Source organism: Triticum aestivum, chromosome 5D, assembly GCF_018294505.1.
Source record: "Triticum aestivum cultivar Chinese Spring chromosome 5D, IWGSC CS RefSeq v2.1, whole genome shotgun sequence".
In the NCBI taxonomy this organism is placed as follows: domain Eukaryota; kingdom Viridiplantae; phylum Streptophyta; class Magnoliopsida; order Poales; family Poaceae; genus Triticum; species Triticum aestivum.
The window spans coordinates 559,292,689-559,319,261 of NC_057808.1; the positions used below are offsets into that span (position 1 = coordinate 559,292,689).

At 43.9% G+C, this 26,573-nt stretch overlaps 1 pseudogene; it reads right to left on the reverse strand.

Moving 5' to 3' along the window:
- Positions 1-8,229: 8,229 nt before the first annotated feature.
- On the reverse strand, positions 8,230-17,316 carry LOC123123876 (putative disease resistance protein RGA3; annotated as a pseudogene).
- Positions 17,317-26,573: the final 9,257 nt, after the last annotated feature.

Sequence of the window (26,573 nt, forward strand, 5' to 3'; positions counted from 1 at the left end):
ACAAAGTGAAACAGGTTCTAAACTAATTCAAACAGGTTCAAAGAGATAAGTTCTACCTTTTTATAGTGTCAGTTACCACTGGCATACAAATAACCCCTCAATCTGCTGCTTGCAAACCTCTTCCTTTTGTTACCAGCCAAAACATCTGAAGTTGCAGCAACAGATCTTGGTGCACTGAATCCCTTGCCTCTCCCTCCACCTGCAGGCCTACCCCTTTTAGCTGTTGTAGTAGGAGCTGGTGCAGATGCAGCAGGAGCTGGTGCTCTTGCATGTGGTGCTGATGCAGCAGGAGCTGGTGCTCTTGCACTAGGGGCTGGTGCTCTTGGATTTTGTACTGGAGCAGATGGAGCAGGTGCATAGACTGCCCTGTTTTCCTACATTAAAGGTCCAACTTAACTTAGATTAGACTATGTAAAAGGACACATTGCTCTGATGCTTGATAATTACCTGGTGTTTGTTTTTCCTCATTTGCAGTTTAGGCCTAAGAGTCTTATTGCAACTTGTATACTTGTGTCCTTCCAACCCACAATTTCCACATGTAATTGTTCCCATCCTACTGGTGTCTCTTGGGGCAGGAACTTCAAACTCTCCTTTCCTCCTTGCAGTTTGTTTTCTGCCTGCCTTTTCTTTGAACACAAGAGGTTCAATGTCTGGAGTGTTTGTGTGAGGCCAGAAATCTGGACCAGGAACAGGGTATATAATTTCTTTGTATGTCTCCAAATAAAGTGGCTTCTTGAAAAGGTCATTGACATAGTCCTCAGGATGCAGCTTTTGCTTTGTCAGTACATATATGCCATGACTGCAAGGTACACCAGTCATGTTCCATCTCTTGCAGTCACATGTATACCCTTCCATGTCCACACAATACTGTTTTTCTTTGCTAGTAACTTGCCAAATTGTTGGACCAGCTCTGTCAGCCTGACAATACTTGGCATACTGCTTGTTCTCTTCTAGAATCTCTGAGTAGGTTGGTGTGATTGTCCACCTGCTAATCTGTAACTTCTCCCTAGTTTGTTGCCTCTTGATCATTTGCTTGGTCCTAATCCCTTCAAACATTGTCCTTATTGGTTTGGCCCTAACATCCAGTATCATCTTGTTGAAGACTTCACTTAGATTGTTCACAACTAAATCTGTTTTGCAAGTATGATCCATAGCAAACCTAGCCCAAGTAGAGACCTCAATTTTTTGAGCCATTTCCAAGCATCCTCGGACTGTGCTTTCAGCTCTGCCATGCCTAGTTCATGCCCATGTTTAGTGTAGGAGTAGCTAGCCTTGTCAATACACTTCTTTAGTTCCTGGCCTCTAAATCCAGCAGATTGAAAATTTGCATATATGTGCCTAAGACAATACCTTTGAGGTGAATCAGGGAATACCTCATTTATTGCCTTAAGCAAGCCCTGCACATTCACAAATTATTAATACAATTGAAAAAAAATGAAATAATTAAAAAAAGTAATAACATAAATTGCTCAATGGAATTCTTCCCAACCTTTTGCCTGTCAGACATGATAGTGTATGTTCCAAATTTGTTGCCACTGCCAATGCAACATCTCAATTGAGTTAAAACCAATTCCAACTTTCACCATCTTCCTTGTCAACCACACCAAAAGCTATAGGATAAATATTGTTGTTTCCATCCCTTCCTGTGGCTGCAAGAATTTGCTGTCCAGTGGTTAACTTGATGAAGCATCCATCAAGACCTATAAATGGTCTGCAACCATTAAGGAAACCTTCCTTTGAAGCTGCTAAACAATAGAACATATACTTGAATCTAGGAGTAGGTGCTGGGTTCTCTGGATCTTCAAATGTTGTTACTATACACCTGCTACCTGGGTTTGTGTCAAGAACTGCTTGAAGATAATCCCTGAGCCTCAAGTACTGCTGCTTGTGGTCACCTTGAACTACATCAACAGCCTTCCTCCTTGCCCTATATGCCACACTTCTTGATACATCCACTGCAAACTTAGTCTTGTTCTTCTTAATTAATGCATCCACAGGAGATCTAATGTCTTCTCTCAATGCTGCCTCTACTGACCTTGACATCCACTTAGTAGTAACCTTTGTGGACTCTGCACATGCTCCACAAGTGTGCAACATATCACACTTCTTGATGCAGAATGTTTTTTCATGAGCTAACTTAGAGGCACATATATAAAAATCACATCCCTGGGCAGCTCTCTCTGAGCACCAAACAATAATCCTATCTGGGGCATTTCTGTGGTATTGAAAATTTCTTAAAGTCCTAATGTGAAAATCCCTCAGTGCATCTCTGAACTCATACATAGTGGTGAAGCACAAGCCCTTACAGAACTGTTCTACTGGTCCTTGAAGTTTGTGATCATACCATATCCTGTCTTTCAACTTCTTATTCCTTCTCTTCCTACCACTTGGTAGTTTATAGGATCCTTCAGGCTCATCTTCTTCATCACTGATGCCATAATCACCAGGGAAACATTTTTCATCTGCTTCAGGGAACCAATCTGCTTTCTCCATTTTCTCAACCTCATGGTGGGATCTACTAGTTGGACCAGGTTTTCTCACTACCTTCAGTTTCAATACCACTGCTGTATCTTGTTTTGCAGCTTCATCTTAAGAGGAATACTCTGACTGAAAATCCACATTGTTCCCATCTGAACCTGAATTTGCAGCTTCATCATCAGAAACAAATTCAGACACATCAGTGTCACCTTCAAAATGGTTAAGGTCAGCCTCTCTCTGCACCATGCTTTTCTTCAGCTCTTCCTTTCTGTCCATGCTTATATCCACCACCTTAGTGCAACTTTGTTGAGTGTTAATGCAATGTTCAGCAAAATAACTATCTCTGTTTCATGATTTCATCTGCATTACATTCCTCAAGAGCTCCCACTACTCTTATGTTCAGAAACTTTTCATTATGAGAGTGTGCCAACATCTGCTGCACATCATCTTCACAGCATATTTTATCTAAACCTTCTAATCCTTTCTCCTCATCAAATACATAGTACATATAATCATCAGCCACAAAGCCCTCACTCCCAATAAGAGAAAGCATTGTCAAATATGATATGTCTGACTGGTATAAATTTCGAACCACAGATTCTCTGGCATTGAAATGGAACCAAATTGACCACTTTGGGTCATCAATTCTGAAAATTATAAAATGAAATACCTTTATTAACTGAAAACAGGATAACTGAACCTCACTAGGCAAAATATTGAGTTTCTGTCAAACTGCTTTTTTCAGTTTCTTACACAACAAAGTATGCACAATACTAACAATTTCCAAGGTCACCATAACTGAATCTAACCATGCAAAAAACTAGCCTAATTTACTGAATCTCTGAATCTCACAACCATGCAAAAAACTATGCCGTACCTGCCGCCGCCCGCAGAACGAGGAAGCTTCCGCCGACCTTGAGCTCTGCTTCTTGTCGTCGACGGTGGTCGCGCTGGCGCCGACCAATCCAACCTCTGCTGCACGCCGCCAGCGGAAGGATTAGATTCGGACTGAGAAGGCTGCTACGCCGTGCTGCCGCCCGGAGGTATGCCTGAATCGCCGCCGGAGTTTGCATCCACAGCCGCCATGGCTGGCGACGGCTAGGGCTAGGGAGGAGCTCGGGGAGAGTGAGAGAGCTGGTGGGGACGAGCAGCCCGGTCGGCCACGTTATGACCTGGTCCCGACCAGGTGCGACCGACGAGCGGCTCTAACGGCCTCGCGCGCGCGCCGTTAGCCGTTAGGCAGGCCGCCCGCCTGTCAAGTGGGCCACTCACGTCAGAATCGTTGTTAAAACGGTCAAAACCACCATTCAATCAACCTGGTAGTTTTTAGTCACGTTTTTTCATTTTTTTGGTAGTTTTCGGCCACTTTTAAAAAGTGGTAGTTCTGTGGGACGCAAACCCCTAAACTGGTAGTTTTTTGTCAAACACTCATTTTTGTGACAAGTGATTCCAGTCGAAGGGAGTTGTTTTTTCTGTATTACACTTTATGAAAAATTGCTCAAATTTTCAACTGTACTTACTTCACGATAGATGGTACAGTAAGCTAGTCACTGCGAGGTTTGACGTTTTGTTGACCTACCTAATCAGTAATCATGATGGGTCCATAATGATATTCTAGTTGGCATGTCTGCTCAGAAAGCAAACTGAGACACGGTGTTAAGCGAATAAATTAAGAACAACTTACCACAGACTTTGATCTTACTCCCTCCATCCCATAATATAAAAGTATTTTTGAGAAAATACACTGGAGCTCCTGAGTGCTCCACACCCTATATGAAAATTGAACGTAAAAAATACCAAAAAAATTCAAAAAACTCTGAAATTTGGGGATATCAAATATGGGTTCTCAATCTACTCTCCTGTTAAATTTCGTGAAAAAGACTAGGAAACGTATCCGCGGCAAAGAAAATACTATCCGAACAAAAATCCATCCAAATAGATTTTTTTATACATAGAATTTTTTTATCTTTTTTGCCATGAATACGTTTCCTGGTATTTTTTCACGAAGTTTTACACGGGAGTAGATCGGGTACCCAGGTTTGATAACCCAAAATCTCAGATTTTTTTTCAAACTTGGTATTTTTTTTACTTTAATGTTCGTATACGGGTGTGGAGCACCCGCCTACCCGATCAACTCGTGTGGAATTTTCGTGAAAAATGCCAAGAAATGTATTCCTGGGAAAAAAGAAAAAAATCCTATGTGTAGAAAAAAATTGTCTGGATGGATTTTTGTTCAGATAGTATTTCCTTTGCCATAGATACGTTTCCTCGTATTTTTCACGAAATTTAACACGAAGTAGATTGAGAACCCATGTTTGATATCCCCAAATTTCAGATTTTTTTTTGAATGTTTTTGGTATTTTTTATGTTTAATATTCATATAGGGGAGTGGAGCACTCAGGAGCTCCTATGTATTTTCCCAAAAATGCTTTTATATTATGGGACGGTGGGAGTAAGATCAAAGTCTGTGGTAAGTTGTTCTTAATTTATTCACTTAACACCGTGTCTCGGTTTGCTTGCTGAGCAGGCATGCCAACTAGAATATTATTATGGACCCATGGTGATTAGGTAAGTCAACAAAACGTCAAAACCTTGCAGTGACTAGCTTACCGTGCCCATCGGAAAATACACAGGAACTCTTGGGGTGCTCCACACTCCAATACGAATATTAAATATAAAAGATACCAAAAAAATAAAAAAACTGAAATTTAGGGATATCAAATCTGGGTTCCCAATCTACAGCCGTGTGAAGATTCGTGAACAAATACCAGGAAACATATCCGTGGTGAAGGAGATATTGTCCCAACAAAAAACCATCCAAATAATTTTTTCTATACATAGGATTTTTTTGTCTTTTTTGCCATTAATACATTTCCTGGTGTTTTTTCATGAAATTTCACACGGAAGTAGATTGGGCACCCAAGTTTGATATCCTAAGATCCTTTGTTTTTCAAATTTCTCTGTATTTGTTTGAACTTAATGTTCATATAGGGGGTGTAGCGCCCATGTGCTCGGGTGCTCCACTCCCCTACACGAACATTAAATTCAAAATACTGAGAAATTTGGAAAAAAATCTGAGATTTTGGGATACCAAATTTGGATTCCCGATCTACTTCTGTGTTGAAATTTCATGAAAAAATACTAGGAAATGTATTCGTGGCAAAAAAGACAAAAACTAGTATGTATAGAAAAAAAAACTGTTTGATGGATTTTTGTTCGGACAGTATTTCCTTTGCCACGGATATGTTTCCTGTTATTTTACACGAAATTTCACGTGGAAGTAGATTGAGAATCCAGGTTTGATATCCCCAAATTTCAGATTTTTATATTTTTTTGGTATTTTTTACGATTAATATTCGTATAGGGGTGTGGAGCACCTAGGAGCTCCTGCGGATTTGTAGCACCCGGGTGCTCCACACACCAATACGAACATTAAATTCAAAAAAAATACCGAGAAATCTGGGAAAAAATCTGAGATTTTGGGATATCAAACTTGGGGTCCTGATTTACTTTTGTGTGAAATTTCGAGAAAAAATACCAGGAAACATATTCGTGGCAAAAAAGACAAAAAATTTCTATGTATAGAAAAAAAACTGTTTGGATGGCTTTTTGTTCCAACATTATTTCCTTCGCCACGGATACGTTTCCTGGTATTTTTTCATGAAATTTCACGCGGGAGTAGATTGAGAACCCAAGTTTGATATCCCCAAATTTCAGATTTGTTTGAATTTTTTATGATTAATATTCGTATAGGGGTGTGGAGCACCCAGGAGCTCATGTGTATTTTTCTTGACACTATATTACTGTAAAAAACGCTTTTATTTCCTCCATTCCTAAACGTAAGTTTTTTTTAAAGATTTCAATAAGAACTACATATGAACATATATAGACACATTTTAAAATGTCGATCACTCATTTTGTTACATATGTAGTCCGCAGTAAAATATTTAAAAAGACTTATATCTAAGAACTGAGGCAGTATATTACAGGACAAATGGAGTATCTCTTACACCTGTGTATGTTTGCTATGGAGCCGGCCGGCCGGCCGGAAAGAGACAGGAAACAACTGGGTGGAACGTGCTCAGTAGTTATTTGGAAGCATTTGTTGGGCTCACCTAAACGATCGATAGCCGGCATGTGCATGCATCAGGAGGCAACTCGTGCTACATGCGTGTCTTAAAGTGAATTAATTAAGAACAGTATCATGTCAGGAGTACCCTAGTACTCCCTCCGTCCAACAATATAAGACGTTAGCCTTTTTCTATTAACCACGATCTGAATTACTGATATAAATTTTCACAAAAAAAAATACTGATATATACATAAGACATTCTGTTGATGTTGTTTGTGTGGATTCTTGGTGGCTTTCGTAAATTCTGCATCTTATCGAGGATGTTAAACATGTGATATTAAGGGTGCTGTCAGGAGCCGAGCCAGCGAACCAGGATGCTTTATTTTTCTGCTATTCTTTAATCGATTTTAATCTTGACTATATTTATTTTTTGAAAATTCATGATGTTTTTTTCAAAAATGTTAAATTTCAAATTCACAAGCATTTGTAAATTTGTGCATTTTTTTATCCGTGAATATTTGTTCGAATTGACGAATATTTGAAAAATTGGTGATATTTTTAAAATTCAGGAACATTTTCTCAATTCATGCACATTTATTAAAATTTACGAATATTTTCTTAATTCATGAACATTTTCCGTATTCAATAGTAACATATTTCGAGTTCATGAACAATTTTTAAAGTTCATGAACATTTTTTGATTTCACCGAATGTTTTAAAATTCACAAAAAAGCCAACCTATTTTTTCCCTGGGACAAGGACCTGTAGCAGAAGAAAAAAATCAAGCACAAAAAACAACAGCCAACAGTGAGCGACGAACCAGCGAACGGGCGAGCTGCTGGGCCGTGGCCAGGCGGCGCCCCCCTGTGCGCTATAGCAGCACGTCGGCGCGGCCCATACAAAAAAAGCACGTCGGCGCTGACGAGGAGGTCCCAAGATTATTGGTGGTGGTTTGGGGATGGCCGTTGCAGTTCAGAAAAACGAGTTCCACAGCAGCACCACCAGTTACTCGCCATCTGCAGCTTTCGTCCAACCAAATGGTAATTCATCTTCAGTTCCATATACAGTATGATGCAGCAGCAATCATGCTTTCAGGACATGTAAACCTGATCATTCCCAGCATCATTTTACATACATATAAATCAGAATAAACGAAAGCAATTCAACTTGCTAAGAAACACACAGGTACCAAGCAGCAAATAAGCAAGCAAGCGAGAATCAGCATTACATTTCCATCATCAGGAAATATTCAGCAGAAATAATAATAATTCAGAATTCAAATAGACATTACAGGAATGTAAAACCGACACAAAATACAAGTTTTCCAACAAAAATACAATCCGTTGAATCCCAATGCAAACAGTTCTTAATCACCAAAGGTAAACAACAGAGACAATCAGCCGCAATGAATGTAGCAAGTAGCAATTGAGGCCACCCTCTTTCTGCTTCTAGTCTTGAAGCGCAAGAGGTAGTAGCACCAGACCTTTTTCAGTATGACAATATTTCCAGGCAAGGTAGCTAGCCAGCCACACATCATCCTGGGTCGGTAAAACTAAAATGGTACAACATGTGAATTTCACAAGCATTTGTATTTTTATTGAAGGTCAATACAAAAACTAGGCAGATATTCGAAGTTCGCACAAATTAATGGCATTCGAATTGTGTGCTGCGTACGAAGCAGTTACGAGAATGAGCACAGTGCCTCGCTTGGCCTGTCCGAGTGGAAGGTGCGCACGCGCGCAAACACAGGACAGGACAGCCCCACGCCCTGAGAAAGAAGCAAGAGCATAGCAGAGCAGACAAAACAGAGCAGTAAAGCAGAGCAGACATTCAAGTTCCATAACAGTAATTATTTTGGGGGGACACAACAGTAATTGTTGACAAGCACTAGCAGAGGAGAACAACATTAGGCAGGTACTTCAGAGCTCTTCCACCATTGAAATATACTCCTTGAAACTGCTCCTTGGACTGCTTCCTTGAGCTCTCTTCCTCATTTTATTGTGAAATTAATTCTTGTGCAGAATTCAGCAAGTGCAGAACAGTGATGTAAGCCCGCACACATGATTGACCAAGTCAGGTGAATGTCGGCTGGATGTTATGGCACAATGAAAATTGCCCGCTCGAAGAGATTTTTTTTGTTAGCAAAGGAACACTTTCAAGGTAATTGGTTGAAACAGAGAAGAGAACTAATGGGAAGTTGTATTCAGTCATTTCAAGTCTGTTGTACAACCAACCATGAAGGGCAAGCCCCTTTAATTAATTCTTCAATGCAAGTTCAATTTCTAAATGTTGACAAGGTTAGCTACAGCCAAGGATGCACCTTACAAGAAAATAACTATATATGTTTCTGCCCTTGAAAAACTGTATATAAAGACAAACATAAAAGCGCAAATGCATGTTATAATCCATCCAGGCCGCTTACCTCCTCTGCAGCTCCTGGGACCAACAGGACAACCTCCAACACAAGTATGGAGTACGGAGTAGAGCACCATGCATGTAACCACCAGGAGCACAGATGACAAATTTTGTGCAAATTTCGTTGGTGACGATGACCTCGAGCTCTGCATGAGACCAGCAATTTTGTACAACAAATCAACTGTATTCGACAGTTGGAATGTGACAAATCTTGTGGGCATCCTCCCCTTGGCAGCTCGCAATCAGACCTGGACATTCAACAATTCTGAGTAGCTTCAAAGCAGAGAGATTCCGTATGCTTTCAGGCAAACATGTCAGGTTGGGGCAAATGCTGATTAAAATTTCTTCTAGAGAAGTCAACTGTCCCAACCATCCCGGTAATGTCCCCAGGCCTTTGCACATTTTCAACCTCAGCTTTTTAAGAGCGATGAGGTTCTTCATGCTTTCAGGAAAATATGTCAGGTTGCGGCAGTCGCCAATTGAAATTTCTTCTAGAGAAGTCATTTGTCCCAAGGATCCCGGTAATGTTTCCAGGCCTTTGCACTCTGTCAACGTCAATTTTCTTAGAGCGGTGAGGTTCTTCAGGCTTTCAGGCAAAGATGACAGGTTGGGGCAATCGCTGATTTCAATTCCTTCTAGAGAAGTCAACTGTCCCAACGATCCTGGTAATATCTTCAGGCCTTTGCACCCTATCAACTTTAGTTTTTTAAGAGCGGTGAGGTTCTTCATGCTTTCAGGCAAAGATGTCAGGTTGGGGCAACCACCGATTCCAATTTCTTCTAAATAACCGAGGTGGCCCAACCATACCGGGAGTGTGTCCAGCTCATTCAACAATACCAAATTTAGTTCAGTGAGAGAGGTGAAGCATTGTATGACCTTTGGCAAAGTCTTCAAGCCAGTGATAGATTTTACCTGAAATATCTCAAGGGTAGGAAAGTGTTGAAGTCTATCCCACTTGTCTTGAGAGTAACGACAGCTCTTTAGAGCCATCTCAGAAGGATGAATGGAAGATGAGAGCTTTCCAAATCCTCGCTCTGGCAAAACTGGCTCGCTGTTGCTCAAAAACCACTTCTTACTTCTTGGGGGATATGGTAGGAACTTCAACTTTGGGCAGTCTGTTGCATTCAAATGATGCAAATTAGGTATTAGAAACTCTTCGTTTTCTTTACATGACTCCGTTGTCCACCATTCCACCAAATTCTCCATCGACGCCAATAGCAGTACTCTTAGTTTCATACAAGGTCCGCTCTCTCCATAGAATTCCTTACCAATTTTCCTAATGTTGGGAATGTTCAGCAGAAACAACCTTGTTAAATTTGGTAGTGCCCCTAATGGAGGAAGAAAATCACATGCTTCCAAACCATTCAGAGTCAGTTCACTGAGAAAAGGGATGTAGGATGAGATGTGAAGCATCCAATTAGGGAATTCCTTGCTCGTATACCCACATAGCCAAAAGTTATCAAGAGTCCGAGGAGGTACGAGACTGTCCAGCACAGATTTACCTCCTTCATTTCCAAAGTGAAGCTTCAGTACTCTAATATTTGATTTATCACGCAGTTTGACTCTGTCTGCATCTTCTGGACGCCTGACATTCTGAAGGTCTTTAATTATCAGCTCTGAACAAGTTAGTCCAACAAGATCTACTATACTGCTGCATCCTCTACTCTCTATCTCATGTACATAATGCCCTACCGTGCCCACAAAATTTAGACGCTTTCGAATGGCTTCAATCTTTTCAAGAAAATCAAAAGTTGCATAATCAATTACAAACTCGGTAAGACTAGTCATGTCACCAATGTTATAAGGGCAGTCATCCATAAGTATAAGGCCATTCATGTGCAGTATTTGAAGCTTTAGGTCGCCAAATGAGGAGGGGAGCTCCTTGAGCCTCAAACAATATGACAAATAGAGACACCTCAGCTTAAGCAACATGCATAGTGACTCTGGCAATTGTCGGAGTTTAGGACAGCTTGTTAGGTTCAAATATTCAAGCTCGATGAGGTGACCAAAACATTCAGGGAGTTGTTCGAGGTTATGGCAATCTGAAAGATCTAGGTATTTCAAATGATTAAGTTGGCAAAATGATCCTGGCAGCATTGAAACCTTGTAGCAACCAGACAGGTTCATGAACTCAAGTTTCTGAAGGTGGCTGAAATCAATTGGCAGGTTTTCTAGCTCATGGCAACTTGATAGGTTCAGATACTCTAAACACGGAAAGCTTACATTGTCAGGTAGTTTGGTGAGCTTTGAGCAACCTGACAAGTTTAACAATGAGAGTTTAGGAAGGCTACCAAATTTATCAGGCATCCTTTGAAGAGCACAACAATGTGACATGTCTAGGTGGTGTAAGCATGCAAGCTCATAGATTGATTCAGGCAACTCTTGGAGTATACAACACCCGGATAGATTGAGGAAAGAGAGTTGAGAGAGCTCCCCTAGTGATGCAGTTAGCTTACTGAGGCTACTACTACCAGATAGATCCAAATAGCAAAGTTTCCTGAGGCGACAAACATGGTCAGGCAAGGTTTCAAGCTTGGAATTGGACAGAATAAGAGTTTCCATGTTTTGAAGTGCATGAAAATATTTAGGAAGTGATGTTATTGTCAAGCCTGTTGCATCAAGATACCTAATTAGCTTCAATTGATTAATGGAAGATGGTAGCACCACGCTACTTAGAGCAGATTGGCCTTTAGCTGAATGTCCACTTAGGTCCAAGACACGTATGTACTTGGACCGAGAAAAAGCCTTTTTCGGGAGTTGCAGTCCCCCCAAATCCCTAAAGTGGAGGGATCTAAGCTTGCCTGGAATATATTTCAGAACCTCAAGATCATTCTTGATGTTGGTTAACTGTGCATGTCGGCAGTAACGAGCTGCGTTCCAAGTGGTGCTTTTGGTAGCATCTTGTCGGGTGGTTGGTGCGACATATGCCAAGGGATGGCTTATCATTGTGGGAGCCAATAAAACGTCGCCGGTGCCTGGAAACGGGATGAGGCGAAGACATGCACGCCGGCGAATCTTACCCAGGTTCGGGGCTCTCCGAGGAGATAATGCCCCTAGTCCTGCTCTGCGGGGTCTCCGCATGATCACTAGATCGACCAAGGGTAGCTACAATCGCTCCTAGAGCTGTTGGGGTCGAGGGAAAAGAAGAACAAGGCTAGCTCTTGCTTCTCTCTATCTATGTGTGTGTGTGTATGCTATGCTTGGAGGCCAAACATGCAAAGGTGCCAACCCCTTGCATGGGTGCTCCGGGGGGTTTATATAGGCCTACCCCCCAGGGGTACAATGGTAATCCGGCTGGGATCTGGTCCCAGCCGTCAGTGTCTACGCTCGCCGGCTTCTCCGCCAGCTGCTGGGTCCCGCCGGCTGCCGGCTACTTGGCCGACAGGCCGGCCCCACTGCCTGGGGTCTTGTCGGCGGCTGCTTACTGTAGCCGCGCCTCTGATGATGAGGGCTTTGTCGAGGTAAGCGTGGCTACAGTGATCCGCGTCGGGGGCTATCACTGTAGCCTCACCTCGTCTTGTCTCCTTAATGGGGCTCCTGCTTCGAGGAAGGGAGTCGCTGGCTTCTGGAGGCCGGCTATGCTCCTGGCCGACTAGAAAAAGTCGGGCCGCCTTCTCGCCTCTCTCTGGCTGAAGGGGCCCACAGTCCTTGGGCCGTACGGGAGCGGGTCGTGGATGACGTCGTAGCTGGCGTGGCTACAGTGCCGGGCCGCACGGGGGACATCCCTCCCGTACGGCCTCCTGTAGCCATGCCCGCCTCGGGCTTCGGGGGTCGTGGGCCGCACTGTGGCCATGCCCCGTCAGGTCGCCGTTATGTAGGAGTGGTTGTGGTCTTGGCCGGCTTCTAGGAGTCGGCATCCTTCTTGGCCGGCTTCTTGGAGTCGGTGAGGCTGGGTCGCCTTCCGGGAGTCGGCTTTTAGAGGTAGCCGGCCGGGGAAGGCGGCCCAAATGCTTGGAGTGCTTGAAGGCCCAAAGGCCTGATAAATTTTCTGAAGAGCCAGGGGTAGTCGGTTAGGCTACCCGTGGCCATTTACCCCGACAGTAGTCCCCGAAGCTGGTTGAGCTTTGAGGAGGAGTGGGGTTCAAGAAGCTCGATCAGCTTCCTATCGTGACGAGCCGGCAGCTGGGAGCCGGCCTCGATCAGGCGCGCCGCCTTAGTCGAATTCTCCTGGAGTCGAGGGGCGGGAACCCACAGGCTCGTGCATTGGGTCGCGGGCCGGCCTCGAGCCATTGGCGTGCCACGTGGCCGGAAAGCCTGCCAGCCCACGCGCGCGACGGGACGTTGCCGCAGGGAGGGGGGCCCGCCATGTCCGCGCCCCGGCCCAGGCGTGGATCCTTTGTATTCCGAAACCGCCCGCACGTTCCGTGCGGCAGTTTCGGCTCGCACTTATGCGTAATAAACGCGAGACGTGGGGGGAGTGGGCGCGGTTAATCCCACGTCTCCTCCCCCACGTCCGGCCTCTTCGGCCGCGTAAGGCTATAAGTAGGGGGAGGTGGAGGGCGGCAGACCCTCGCACGCTCCTCCTACTCCCTTCGTCTTCTCGCCTTGCTCGTTCTTGCGACAGCGCTTCGCCGCCGCGCTCTTCCTCCGCACGCTCCTCCGCCGCCGTGCTAGCTTCCGCTATGCCTCCCCACGTAGAGCAGCTTGGCGGGGATTGGGATGGCTCCATCGTCCACAACGACCACATCGACTTCCTCCGCGACACCCGGCGTCTGCCCAGCGCGGACAAAGTGGAGGTCCGCCTCGCGCCGGAGAAGGAGATCAGGCCGGCGCCGCGGGACGGCGAGCGGGTGGTCTTCCGCTCGCACTTCGGGGGCTATCACTGTAGCCTCACCTCGTCTTGTCTCCTTAATGGGGCTCCTGCTTCGAGGAAGGGAGTCGCCGGCTTCTGGAGGCCGGCTATGCTCCTGGCCGACTAGAAAAAGTCGGGCCGCCTTCTCGCCTCTCTCTGGCTGAAGGGGCCCACAGTCCTTGGGCCGTACGGGAGCGGGTCGTGGATGACGTCGTAGCTGGCGTGGCTACAGTGCCGGGCCGCACGGGGGACATCCCTCCCGTACGGCCTCCTGTAGCCATGCCCGCCTCGGGCTTCGGGGGTCGTGGGCCGCACTGTGGCCATGCCCCGTCAGGTCGCCGTTATGTAGGAGTGGTTGTGGTCTTGGCCGGCTTCTAGGAGTCGGCATCCTTCTTGGCCGGCTTCTTGGAGTCGGTGAGGCTGGGTCGCCTTCCGGGAGTCGGCTTTTAGAGGTAGCCGGCCGGGGAAGGCGGCCCAAATGCTTGGAGTGCTTGAAGGCCCAAAGGCCTGATAAATTTTCTGAAGAGCCAGGGGTAGTCGGTTAGGCTACCCGTGGCCATTTACCCCGACACATCTAGATCAATGAATTCATCAGTAACAATTATTGATGCAAGATCATGCACCAAATCATGCATGACGAGTTCTGAGGGAGCATTGAAATGCAACGGACTCGGAGTAACCTGCAAAGGTAACTACTATCAGTATAGTATTGCAAAGAGAGATGTAATACCCGACTATAGGAAATATTAAAATGGAGTTAAGAGAAGAAACTAAGATCAGGTAAAATTGCAGCTCCCCCAAAATATGTGGAGCCTTAGATCAATTTTGTACACATGATTTTTTCACTGTAAAACATGGATTTTATAAATTGTCTTTATGCCATAGATTGAGTCATAGATGATGAATAAATTTATTAAAATTTAGAATTTAACTTTGTGCCACATAATCTAGACAATGGAACTAGGAATGGAAGGACAAGAAAGAATCTCAAACCAAAAGGAATATATAAACCCAACATAGTCAAAACAACAGATCCAATAAAGTGCAAAACTGAACAAAATAAATTTAAATTCAGAAATAGATATATTAAACCATTAATATAAATTAAAAATGAAAGTGTAGGGCCTAATCTAGAAACATAATAGAGTAGATCCATGAAAGTGTGTTCTTAGCTATAAAGTAAAAAAATAGAATATTAAAACTAAACCAGCCATACAAGAGGAAGAGAAATGCTGTCTACAGGTACTAACCAAAGCAGACACCGGAGTCTGAAGAAAGGACATCCCCAGAAGGTAATTGATGCACCTTTGACCATCGTGCCTTGAATTAATGTATCCAAGTGCATTCCATTGCTGGATTAAGCGATTGATGTCCATGACAAAGCCCTTGGGGAAGGCTGCCAAGTACGTGAAACACATTTTGAATTCTAGTTTCATGTAGGTATAGCTCAGCAATAGCCTCTCTAATGTTTCTTTCTGATGTACTTCTTTCAAACCCAGATCGACCTTGGTGTCTCTTATATCTTCCCATGCCCCCACGGTCCTTTGCTCTGACATTACATGCCCAAGAGCATTTGCCACGAGTGGTAAGCCCCCACACTTCCCCGCAATCTGTTTTTCCAATTTCTTCCAAGACACTGTGATCATCATCAGGCCCAAATGCCCTTTGCTTCATTAATTCCCAACAGTCACCAGGTTCTAAAGCACCCAAATTTATTATGTCAGACTCATGAACTGGGACAATTTTCCTCTCATTTGCAAGGAAACCAGTGCGCAATTGTTGCACTACTCGTAGGTTTCGGGTAGTTACTATAATACGGCTACCCTTGCAGCCATGCTGTAACATCTGCTTCAACTTTTCAAGTTTATTTCCATCTTCCTCCCAGAGATCATCCAGAACAATTAAGTATCTTCTAGTAGCAAGTTCTTTTTTCAGATAAAACTGCAAATCGCAGTTGTCAAGGTTGACAGTGTTATTCATTATTCTTTTCAGGATTGCACTCCCAATTTTGTTCAAATCAAACTGCTTGGACACATTAAACCAGATTGAGACGTCAAAGATACTGACCCTCTTGTCTGCAAACACTGATTCAACCAATGTTGTCTTACCTATGCCACCAAGGCCAACAACTGGAATGATGGAGATATCCTCATTAGCTTCACTTGTCAGTAGCAGGCTGATTATCTTCTCCTTCTCAATATCCCTCCCCACCATTCCAGTTTTCGTGCCATCACCATAGTTGGCTGCAAAAGTTTCATTGTTTTTGCTTTCTTCTCCCCGTGCTTCTTGATGCACAAGGTTGAGCTTCGTTCTCCCATCCTTTTCAATTTCGTCTATTTTCTTCATCACGTTCTTCATCTTGTGGGGCATGATTATTCGCTGCAGGAGTTGATTGTTTCTGGAAAACCATAAATTGACCTGCAAAAATAAAAATTGAAGTCAATTTCAGTCTCCAAGCACATCTTTTATCAGATTAGTTATAGACTCTCATGTCTCATCCATCGCACGGATGGAGAGGAAGGCTGCACATTAGTTACAAAAGAAAGGATAAAGATGGGCTATGGCATAATCTGATACACAAAGACAATTTCTCCAAACACGATAATCAAAGAATCAATATGTTTTTAGATTAGATAAAGAAGAATAAATATCTGAATGAATACCTTGGATTGGCTCTTCTTGATGAGCTCGTTAGCATCCAACTCATCAAGCACATCCTCGACATCATAGGCAACACGCTTAAATTTTGTAAGCCACCGCTGAAATACTCTTCCACCTTCTCCTACTTGACGCGACTTGTCGTCGGCATCAAGCAACACGGCCTCCAGATCTTTCATCTTCTCCTGCAAGTCTAACACGTCCTCCCTGTACCTCCACTGCAGAGTGATCTCCGACGCAGCATATTCACCAAGCTTGCTGACGATTTGTTTCCCCACGGCACCAGCAATCACACCCCCCAGACCGCTCATAGCTGCTCCCCAGCGAAGCTATTGCTCTCTCTGAGGACAATATTGCCGTGTTTGTAAATTGCAAGAGTGCTGACCAGACACATATAGAGAGGATTGATGTTATAGGATTGGATTGAAGAGGGAAGGAAGCTTCGTGGCAGCTTCTTCCTGCCCACATCCCTGTCCTTATTTTGCTTTGCTTGGCCTGGTCCATTTTGGAAAGGAGGTGGTGTGTTTCTGACTATCTTTCAAGTTTGCCCCCATGGAGAAAAGCCAATGGAACCAAAGTTGCAAGACTCACCGGCCTCACTTTTCAAAAGCATAACATCATGGACTGGGCATCATTCCTTTTTCAGTCCAGAGACACTGCATGTGTGTCGATCAGATCAACATAACACTGGCTGGTGTGAAGTGTAAACTAACTGCCACTTGCCGTGCTTGACGAATATATCGTGACAGTGTGATGTGCCACCTTCACTATCATGCTTAAAGCAGAAACATAATTGTGAATTCTGGCTAATTCCCGAACCAATTGATTTCTTTTTCGATGCACAACATGAAGCAGTCCGTTGAAATTCTAGAAAGCTCTCTGCAAACACCGGTAGCAGAATGCGACGAAAAATAGTTCGATCTCTTCCCTCATGAGCTGAAAGCCTGAAACTGTAATAATCAAAAACAAACCCAATATTTGTATTAATAACGAACATAAACACCGAAAGACATCACTGCTTAAAGACTGACTGAATTTTATCCCCGATAAATATGCTAGCTCTCAGATCATTTTTTTTCCTAGGGCAAGATATAAGAAGCAGGAAAGCCCCAAAGCTGAAAGCACTCAAATTGCTGCTACCACTGACGAATTAATCCCTCACTGATCTGATTGAGTTAAAACCACATGAGAGAGAAAGAGAGAGCGCGTTGAGAGAGAGAAAGCTGGGGTGGCGCGCGTCGGCCTGGGCACCTCCGCAACCTCCTTCCGCATCCGCACCCATTCCGCTGCCGCCCCGAGTCGACAACCCAGACCGGAGGCCGCCCAGTTCACCGCCAGCCTCCGCTGTCGCCCACCTCTCTGCTTAGCCCAGGTCCGCCGCCGCGGCCGGTTCTTCCCTAGCCCCGAGTCGACCAGATCTGTCTGCCACCCGTTTTTTCCTTTTTCTTTTCTTTTGCGGGGAATAAAAAAATGTGAGAAAACTTTTGGAATTAAACCCATTAAGCTACGCGTGAAGGGCGGCCAACCAGCTATGCCACGTGGCGCAAGCTAGTTGGCCGCAGCGAGAAATTTTTAAAAAAAATTTAGATAAAGATGTGGATTATTTTTTTAAATGTATTTTTTTCTTTTTAGACGGAGGTGAGGACTTCTAGTAGTACTTTTTAATGGAGGGTTTTGCAAAATGACACTCGTTGGTAGGCTACGATGGCAATATTTTTTTTCGTTTTTACTTATTTTTAGATGAAGCTAATGATTTTTTCTGAGATGTTTTTTAGACGGAGACGAGGACTCTGTGCTTTTTTTAAATGAAAATATGCGCACAGCTTACTCTTAAGCGGCGCCACCCTGTGGCGCCCCATTCACTAGTATTTATTATTCCCCCCTAAAACAAGTATCAATTCACCTAAATATAGAATACTTCATTGAGAATTTGACGGTTTAGTGCCTTTTTTAGAAAACTTATGATCTATTCATTTTTAATCATGGCAGTACAATGAACAACAATAATTATTAAAATGATATCCAGATCTAAAGACCACCTAGCGACGACTACAAACACTGAAGCGAGCTGAAAGCGCATCGCTGTCATCGCCCCTCCCTTGCCGGAGCCGCACAAAACTTGTTGTAGTAGACAGTCGGGAAATCGTCGTGTTAAGGCCTCATAGGACCAGCGCAGTAGAACCGCAACCACCACCGATGAAGAGTAGCATAGATAAAAAAGGATCCAATCTGAAGACACATGAACATAGACGAACTACGACCAGATTCGAGCAAATCCATCAAATACATATCTGCCGGGATACACTTCCACACGCCCATCAACAATGCTAGGAGCACCACACGAACGGGGCCTAGACGGGGAGAATCTTATTTCATCTTCAGGCAGCCATTGCCGTGTCGTCTTCCTGAGCAGGGCATAAACCCTAACAAATCTTGAAGAAATATCTAAAAACAAAGACCGTCCACCGGCAAGGGTCGGGATCCATCGCATCTTCATGGCCCTAAGGCCACCGAAGACTAGACGAACCGACGCCAACGCCGGCGGGAGCACAGGAACCCTAAGCTTCTCTTAGGAGAGACATTGGTTGTAAGGAATTAGGCGTAGCTAGCTATATACACTAGTACAAAACAGGGCTTTCGTCACAGGGCAATATTCACATTAGTCCCGGTTCAGTCACGAACCGGGACTAATGTGAGCATTGGTCCCGGTTCGTGCGGCTAAGGCATTAGTCCCGGTTCACCTGGGCCCTTTAGTCCTGGTTGGTGCCACGAACCAGGACTAAAGGGTGCGATGCCCATTAGTACCGGTTGATGGCACCAACCGGGACTAAAGGTTAGTCCTTTAGTCCCGGTTGGTGCCACCAACCGGGACCAAAGGATATGTGCTGCCCGCGTCGCGGCCAAAGTTTAGTCCCACCTCGCTAGTTGAGAGAGCTCGAGAGTGGTTTATAAGCGCTGCTGCGCCCACCCTCTCGAGCTCCTCTCAATTGCAGGCTTTCGGGCCTAACCGTACACTGTGTGCCTGTGGGCCTACTGGGCCACCTGCGGGCTTGAATCCTGGCCCATGGTTGGGTTTTTAGTCGTATTCAGGCCGTGGTGGCCCAGTAGATGGCACTTTTTTTTCTTTGTTGCTTTATTTATTTTATTTTGTTTCTACTTACAACAAAATACTTACTGTTGCTATTTTTATTTATTTTATTAAATTTTATTTTTTAATTCTTTTTGCTTTTAGGTCACAAAAATTATAAACTTTCTGTTAGTGTCATTAGTTTTCAAATTTGAATTCTTTGATTTTGTTATTACTGTGTTTTATGATTCTATTCAAAAACAGATTTTGTTATTTTAGTTTCTAAAAAAAAACTTTATGATAATGCTTTTTGCTATTAAAATGTCTAACAAAAACATTCTTTATGAAAATTCTTTTTGCTATTAAAGGGCCCATCAAACTCTACCCCCCCCCCCCGGACCGCCTTTTCAGTTTTAGAAAAAACAAAAGAAAATGATGGAAATGTCAAAAAAAAATAAAAAAATAAGTTTCCCATGTGATATGTGGTCTAGTTGTTGGGAAAATTAAAAATATGAATTTCAACTTTATTTGCAAAGTCTCTCTGGAATTTCTTAAAATGGGCATAACTTTTGCATACGAACTCGGATGAAAAAGTTTTTTATATGAAAAATCATCTACTCGAAAAGTTACATCCGAATTTAACCGGAGATACCCCGTTAAACATTTTAAAAATCCTCAAAAACCTAACAGAAAAAAAAGATACGGGGCTTTTAAAATCTGGAGAGGCAAAAAAATTCAAAAAATTTCAAATTGTGGTCAAACTGTGGTCAAACAATGGTCAAACTAATTATTCTAGAATATTAGTGTTACTAAATAATTATTTCAGTTTTTTTGAATTTTGGTCAAATCTGGTCAAACAGTGGTCAAACAATGGTCAAACTAATTATTCCAGAAATATTAGTGTTACTAAATAATTATTGTTTTTTAAAACAATAGTTTCAAACTCAAACAGTGAAATGTGTCACTTCATACTCAAGCTAAATTCCTGAGGGTTAATAGAATTGACATCTTACTATTGTCAGGAAAACAACAAGTACAGACTTGGAAACGAGGGAGAATAGAACCCGGAAGTTAAGCGTGCTCAGGCTGGAGTAGTGAGAGGATGGGTGACCGTCCGAGAAGTTAGATGATTTGGAATGATGAGGGGGGATTAGAGATTAGAGGATAAAGTGAGCAGTGATGAGGGGTGGTGATTACAGATTAGAGGTTAAAATAATTCAGAAATTTGAAAATAAAAAAAATTAAAAAAATTCGCAAAAAAAAATTTCAAAAAAAATATATCATAAAATTTCCTTTAGTCCCGGTTGGTGGACTAAAGATGGAGCTCCAGGCTGCGTCCACGTGGACGGCCTTTAGTCCCGGTTCGTGTAAGAACCGGGACTAAAGGGGGAGGCATTAGTAACGACCCTTTAGTCCCGGTTCAAAAACCGGGACTAAAGGCCCTTACCAACCGGGACAAAAGCCCCCTTTTCTACTAGTGATATATCTTGGCTGAATTAAGTTTTCACAACGTATATATGACGCAATAAGATAGAAAAATCTTACAACATGTAGGGCGTATTTGGTGGCCTGCACACAGCCCAACTAGGCCCGTTGTATGCAGTTTTATTCGGCGCTGGGTTGTTTGGTTGCATTTAAACACTGTTTTTTCGATAAAGGGCGCTTTTATTATCTTGAAATGTAGCATCAAGCGAATACAAAGCATTATGAGTAACAACCGGCCTCTGCATAACTAGGATGCACACAGCCCAACACGGAAAGTCTGACAAAATGAATGGAAAAAAATGACAAATCGGCGACAGTAGAGTCCTATAGACCGACACTATGCCTATGTCGCAAGGGATGGTGGACCGATCCGGAGATTATGCTGCCACCCATATTGGGTAAAAACCACCGTAGCCACCTGCTCCAACCGCGTACACACCGCCTTGAACAGCGATTGGTACTCCACTCGTTGTAGCGTAGACCACGTACGAAGCGAATGCGTACAACGGAAAATAACCTGCAAAGGAGAAGCATTTTTATCATTGAAAACCAAATCATTTCTACATAGCCAAAGCGACCATAGTAAGGCGTATGCTCCCACCCGTATTAGCGTTTTGAATCTATTTGGAATACCGTCCAACCAGTGACCAAAAATATTGGCGACACTTGTGGGCGGATACAAATTTGACGCTATTTGGATGATTAACCACGTAGTACGTGCAAACTTGCATTGGAAAAAGAGGTGTTTGATTGTCTCTTCATGAGTACAAAAACAACACTTCTTACTCCCTCGCCAGTTGCGTCGTGCGAGGTTGTCTTTGGTTAGAACAACTCCCCTACGAAGATACCACATGAAGATTTTAACTTTTAGTAGAATCTTCGACTTCCAGATTTTCTTGTTGTTACTCACCGGTACCTCAGAATGCATAAGTGCACGGTACATAGAGTCTACTGTGAATGACCCTGATGTAGTAAGGTTCCAGCGAAACACATCCCGGCCTTGTCTAATATTAATTGAATCCAGACGGGATAAAAGATTGTGCCATGACATAAGTCGGGGGCCAATCAAATCCCGCCTAAACGAAATATTGGGTGGGGATGAACTGAGCACTTGCGCAATAGTATTATTCTTTTCGCGAGCAATGTTGTACAGGGCTGGATATTGTTCTCGAAGACTAGCATTGCCTAGCCAGATGTCCTCCCAGAAACGAACCTCTGACCCGTCCCTTATCGCGAAAGACCCAAAGCGAAAGAGATGTTTCTTTGCCGCCATTAGGCCAGCCCAAAAGTGCGAGTCGCCAGGTGTCCAATATGCCTGAGACACTGCCTTTTGGCCTAGATACTTGTTGCGCAGCATGGTTTGCCAAACACCATCCTCAGTAAGAAGTTTGAACAACCATTTACTAAGTAGGGCCTCATTCTTGATTTGCAAGTCATGAATTCCAAGGCCACCTTGGTCTTTCGGCCTACAAACCACACTCCATTTGGCCAGTCTATTTTTTTTTCACCATCTCCTTGCCAAAAGAATCTGGATCTAAAATAGTCCAGTCTTTGCAAGACCCCTTTTGGGAGTTGGAAGAAAGAAAGTATATAGAGAACCATATTTGTGAGGACAGAGTTAATCAAAACCAGTCGTCCTCCAACTGAGAGCAATTTGCCTTTCCAACTACTCAATCGTTTCTCTAACCGCTCCTCTACATGCTTCCACTCCGCAATGGTGAGACGCCGATAATGAATCGGTATTCCCAAATATTTAATCGGGAATTGGCCATGTGCGCAACCAAACAGGTCAGCATATTCAGCCGCCGCCTGAGTGGCTTCTCCAAAGCAGAAAAGTTCACTTTTATGGAAGTTTATTTTAAGACCCGACATTTGCTCAAACACTGACAACAAGAGTTTAAGGTTTCGAGCCTTGTCCAGGTCATGTTCCATAAAGAGAATCGTGTCATCGGCATATTGCAGAATAGAGAAACCACCATCCACAAGGTGCGGCACTACTCCTGCAATCTGGTCGTCCTGCTTGGCGCGCTCAATCAGAATAGCCAACATGTCAGCGACAATGTTAAATAACATTGGAGACATGGAGTCACCCTGTCGTAATCCTTTTTTTGTTTGAAAGTAATGGCCTACATCATCATTGACTTTGATGGCCACACTACCTCCAGTTACAAAATTATGGATCCACTCGCGCCATTTATCGGAGAAACCTTTCATCCTTAGGGCCTGTTGGAGGAAAGACCATTTGACCTTGTCATAGGCTTTTTCAAAGTCGATCTTGAATACTACTCCACTCATGTTTTTTCGGTGCATCTCATGGACGGTCTCATGCAGGATTACTACGCCATCAAGTATATTTCTTCCTTGCATGAAAGCCGTTTGAGATGGCCGGACAACATGGTCAGCTACCGAGTTTAACCTATTCGTAGCCACTTTGGTGAAAATTTTGAAGCTGACATTAAGGAGGCATATGGGTCTGAACTGTTGGATCCGTTCAGCCTCCTTAATCTTCGGCAACAAGACAATCTCACCAAAATTAAGTCTGAATAGGTCAAGTTTGTCGGCATGAAGGCAATTAAACAACTCCATTAGGTCAGACTTGATTATATCCCAGAAATTCTGATAGAATTCTGCGGGAAAACCATCTGGACCTGGAGCTTTGTTATGTTCCATTTGGAACACCGCAGCTCTCACCTCCTCTTCAGAGAATGGTGATGTAAGGATATCGTTTTCTTCAGTCGTGACTTGTGGGATATCATCTGTTCGGGTCTCATCAAGGGTGAAGTTCCCTTCGGCGGTCGCCCCGAATAGAGATTTGTAGTAGTTGGTGATATACTTTTTGAGCTCCTCCTGACCTTCGATCCGCCCCTCATCTTGTTGGAGACTGTAAATACATTTCTTCCTATGCCGCCCATTGGCGACCAATTGGAAGTATCTTGTATTACTATCACCCATCAGAATGAAATCAGCTTTGGATCTTTGGTAGTATTTGATCTCTTCTTCTCGCAAAAGACGTGCAACCTTCTCATTAGATTGATTTTTCAATTCAATCTCTTGTTGAGATAAGGTGCGCGTCTCAGCAATTTTGTCGAGGTCATCAATGATGGTACAGAGTCGTTGTTTTTCTTTTTTATATATCCCGTTGGTATGTTTCGCCCATCCAGTGAGATGTTGCCTCATGGCCCTCATTTTAAAGTTCCATCTGTGAATAGGTGTACGACCAACAACAGGCCTCTCCCAAACATTCTTGATTATGTCTACAAATCCTTCCCGATGCATCCATCCCAATTCAAATTTGAAAGGACGACGTGCAGCTAGGTTCGTAGATTTAGAATCTAGAATGATGGGTGCATGATCCGATAACGCGTCGATACGCTCTAGGGCTCGTACGGTTACCAGTGGAAATTTTAGATCCCATTCGGTATCCATGAGTACCCTATCAAGCTTCTCATATGTTGGCACAGATCGGTTATTAGCCCATGTGAACTGACGCCCCGACATACTCGCCTCCCGAAGATCCAAACTGTCTGTCACAGCGTTGAATAGGAAGGGCCAATGAGTGTCGAAACGGTCATTATTTTTCTCTTCTTGGTATTTAAGGATATTGAAGTCCCCTCCAATAAGCATTGGGTACGGGTTATCCTTCGCCAGGTTTACCAATTACCGAAGGAAAGCCGGTTTATGCTCATCTTGGGCAGCCCCATAGACTGCGACTAGCGTCCATGTAAAATTGTCAGCTATGTTTCTTAGGTGATATTTTATATGAAATTCACTGATTGAAAAGGCCAACAAGTCCATGACTGTTGTCAGAATACCAAGAAGAATTCCTCCAGACCTTCCACGAGCTGGTAGACTATGCCATGCATAGTCGAAACCACCTGATAGGTGATCGAGGACATGCGGGCGAAAATCACACTTACCAGCCTCAGAAATTGCCACAAAATCCAATCCATGTTCCCTTACACAATCACCGACGTGTTTATGTTTAGCCAAGTCCGAGAGACCTCTGCTATTCCAAAACATGCCTTTCATGGGGAAACTCGGATTGGTGTGGAACTCCTCGCCTTCTTGGGCGGTTTTTGTTTCTTTTTAGAGGAGTGTGATTTAGATTTCCGCGAGGACGCTGTGAAGTCACAAAACATGGACCCAGGCCTTGCGTCATCCAATCCAACCTCGGTAACCTCACCAACCAAGTGGGATATAAGCGGACCATCATATTTGGCATATGCATCATCCTCCTCCTCAGTTTCGGGGTTAGGTATGGAGGCATTACACTTCGGAGAAACCTTTAATCGGTCAATCTCTATACGTTTAAGCACCCCAACCGATAAATTAATTTCATTATCATTCTTTCCAATAGAGCATCCAACATTCTTTAAGCTAGAAGAAATACGTGAATCTGAAAAGGAAAGAAAAGATTTTGCGGATAAGTTACCTGGAACGGTGTCCAAATTACGTGCAGCCTGACGTTGCATTGCCTTGTCCATAGCATGTTCGTCGGTCGGTGACGGTTACTACGCCGAAGGGGAGAGCTTCCCTCAGACGTAAGAGCCACCGGTGTCATCGGGCGATCCGTCGACAATGATGAAGCAGTAGCGAACATGGTAGGTGTTGAAGACGAAGTCGGTGCAGAGAGACGAACACATGGCGCCATCTGTGTAGCATCGTGAGACGGCTTGGAAGAATGCAGACCAGCCTGCGTGGGTGGGCTGACCACAGCAACAGCCGGCTGCTGAACCGGCACGTCCATTCGCTGGCGAAGATCTGTAGCCTCATGCATATCAGCTGGACGTGTAGATGAGTCGATGATCTCCGCTAGGCCAGCAGCTGGTGGACCAAACTCCCCATTAATCTGATGCATGGCAGCAACTCGGCTGGGAAGGTCCAGGCCTGCGTGTGCATTGCCATGGTCAGCAATGCTTGCGTCCAATTTATCTGCATGCATCGCATCAATGGATGGAATGGTACCTGTACGTGACTCTTCAATGGTGCTCATGGGTGTGTGCGAGCAAACTCTCTGTGCATCCGAAAAACGAACATCTGTGTTCATTGGGACGGTCACACTCCCATCACATTAAGATTCAGACGAAGCTGCACCAGAGACTCCAGAATTTTTTGCCTTTTTATTCGCATCACGATCAGGCAAGTCATCCTCGCGGTTAGCCCCATGGTCGGGACCATCATCATGGTGTTCCCAAATACGAGGGATAAAATCATCATCAGGCTTGAAATCATCGTCCTCCAGAACAAACCGGAAGTCATAGCCATTTAATTTGATATACACCCCAGCCGACACTGAGGCACTCCCTCCATTATCCTCTTTCTTGAATATATTTAGATTCAGGACAGCCACCTGAGAATAAGCACAATGCCACGATGTCGTAAGCAAATCAAGTCAACATCTTGTGTTGCACCGATGACGGATCCCACTGCCCACAAACCAAGAAAGTGGCGAAGTGGCGGTGGAACTCCAGTGACATGTACCCAAACTGGCTTTAGCGGATTATATGCAGGCTTGACATCATTTACTGATTTCCATTCACTAATAGCAATCATGACATTGTGAGACTTGACTTTGAACTCGAAAGCAGACACTCGACGCAAAACCT